Here is a 2500-nt window from a genome sequence, read left to right on the forward strand (position 1 = left end):
CGCTTCCTCGTTGTCCACAGAATTGTGTTCCTTTCTCTGAACTGGGTCCATCTTGATTCCTCTCAAGCTGTTGAAGATGCCTAATTAAGGAATGGTGTTCTTGTAATTGGAAACAAGCTATCTCAAAATGTTTGTGGTTAATTCGTAAGCAACAGACCACTTGGCGTAATCGATAGGGCATCTGACTTCGGATCAGAAGATTAAGGGTTCGAGTCCCTTCGTGGTTGTCATCAGCATGATGGATCTTGATCGCTGTTGAAGAGCTTTAAAAGCCATAAATTGTTCTCGTTTTTGGAAACAAGCCATCTCAAAGTGTTGACCTGAACTTGATGGATCGCGACTCCAGTCGAGCTGTCGAAGATGCTTGATGGAAAAAGTTGTTCACATGTTGTAGGAAACAGTCTGTCTCAAAGTGTGTGTGGTTAGATCAGCAAGAAGTGAATACATGTTGTTACGGATAAGGCGTCTGCCTTAAGGAATAGTGTTCTCGTAATTGGAAACAATCTATCTAAAAAATTTTGTGGTTACTTCTGAAGCAAGAGACCACGTGGCGTAATCGATAAGGCATCTGACTTTGGATCAGAAGATTAAGTGTTCGAGTCAGTTCGTGGTTGTCATCAGCATGATGGACCTTTATTGCTGTTGAAGAGCTTTAAAAGCCATAGGTTGTTCTCGTTTCTGGAATCAAGCCATCTCAAAGTGTTGAACTGAACTTGATGGATTGCGACTCCAGTCGAGCTGTCGAAGATGCTTGATGGAAAAAGTTGTTCACATGTTGTAGGAAACAGTCTGTCCCAAAGTGTGTGTGGTTAAATCAGCAAGAAGTGAATACATGTCGTTACGAATTAGGCGTCTGACTTATGCTGAGACGATTGAGAATCGCTTCCTGGTTGTCCACAGAATTGTGTTCTTTTCTCTGAACTAGATCCATCTTGACTCCTCTCAAGCTGTTGAAGATGCCTAATTAAGGAATGGTGTTCTTGTAATTGGAAACAAGCTATCTCAAAATGTTTGTGGTTAATTCGTAAGCAAGAGACCACTTGGCGTAATCGATAGGGCATCTGACTTCGGATCAGAAGATTAAGGGTTCGAGTCCCTTTGTGGCTGTCATCAGCATGATGGATCTTCATTGCTGTTGAAGAGCTTTAAAAGCCATAAGTTGTTCTCGTTTTTGGAATCAAGCCATCTCAAAGTGTTGATCTGAACTTGATGGATCGCGACTCCAGTCGAGCTGTCGAAGATGCTTGATGGATAAAGTTGTTCCCATGTTGTAGGAAACAGTCTGTCTCAAAGTGTGTGTGGTTAAATTAGCAAGAAGTGAATACATGTCGTTACGGAAAAGGCATCTGACTTAAGGAATAGTGTTCTCGCAATTGGAAACAAGCTATCTCAAAATGTTTATGGTTAGTTCTGAAGCAAGAGACCACGTGGCCTAATGGATAAGGCGTCTGACTTCGGATCAGAAGATTAAGGGTTCGAGTCCCTTTGTGGTTGTCATCAGCATGATGGATCTTGATTGCTGTTGAAGAGCTTTACAAGCCATAAGTTGTTCTCGTTTTTGAAAACAAGCCATCTCAAAGTGTTGATCTGAACTTGATGGATCGCGACTCCAGTCGAGCTGTCGAAGATGCTTGATGGAAAAAGTTGTTCCCATGTTGTAGGAAACAGTCTGTCTCAAAGTGTGTGTGGTTAAATTAGCAAGAAGTGAATACATGTCGTTACGGATAAGGCGTCTGGCTTATGGTGAGAAGATTGAGAGTCGCTTCCTGGTTGTCCACAGAATTGTGTTCCTTTCTCTGAACTAGATCCATCTTGACTCCTCTCAAGCTGTTGAAGATGCCTAATTAAGGAATGGTGTCTTTGTAATTGGAAACAAGCTATCTCAAAATGTTTGTGGTTAATTCTTAAGCAAGAGACCACGTGGCCTAATGGATAAGGCGTCTGACTTCAAATCAGAAGATTAAGGGTTCAAGTCCCTTTGTGGCTGTCATCAGCATGATGGATTTTCATTGCTGTTGAAGAGCTTTAAAAGCCATAAGTTGTTCTCGTTTTTGGAATCAAGCCATCTCAAAGTGTTGATCTGAACTTGATGGATCGCGACTCCAGTCGAGCTGTCGAAGATGCTTGATGGATAAAGTTGTTCCCATGTTGTAGGAAACAGTCTGTCTCAAAGTGTGTGTGGTTAAATTAGCAAGAAGTGAATACATGTCGTTACGGAAAAGGCATCTGACTTAAGGAATAGTGTTCTCGCAATTGGAAACAAGCTATCTCAAAATGTTTATGGTTAGTTCTGAAGCAAGAGACCACGTGGCCTAATGGATAAGGCGTCTGACTTCGGATCAGAAGATTAAGGGTTCGAGTCCCTTCGTGGTTGTCATCAGCATGATGGATCTTGATTGCTGTTAAAGAGCTTTAAAAGCCATAAGTTGTTCTCGTTTCTGGAAACAAGCCATCTCAAAGTGTTGATCTGAACTTGATGGATCGCGACTCCAGTCGAGCT

General features: G+C 42.0%; 1 non-coding gene across 1 annotated transcript; it reads left to right on the plus strand.

Annotated features, from left to right (window-relative positions):
* Positions 1-2301: 2301 nt before the first annotated feature.
* trnar-ucg (transfer RNA arginine (anticodon UCG)) lies at positions 2302-2374 on the plus strand. Its single transcript has one exon. It is a non-coding gene; the product is annotated as a tRNA-Arg (tRNA).
* The last annotated feature ends 126 nt before the right edge of the window (positions 2375-2500 follow it).

Source organism: Osmerus mordax (assembly GCF_038355195.1).
Source record: "Osmerus mordax isolate fOsmMor3 chromosome 17 unlocalized genomic scaffold, fOsmMor3.pri SUPER_17_unloc_1, whole genome shotgun sequence".
NCBI lineage: Eukaryota > Metazoa > Chordata > Actinopteri > Osmeriformes > Osmeridae > Osmerus > Osmerus mordax.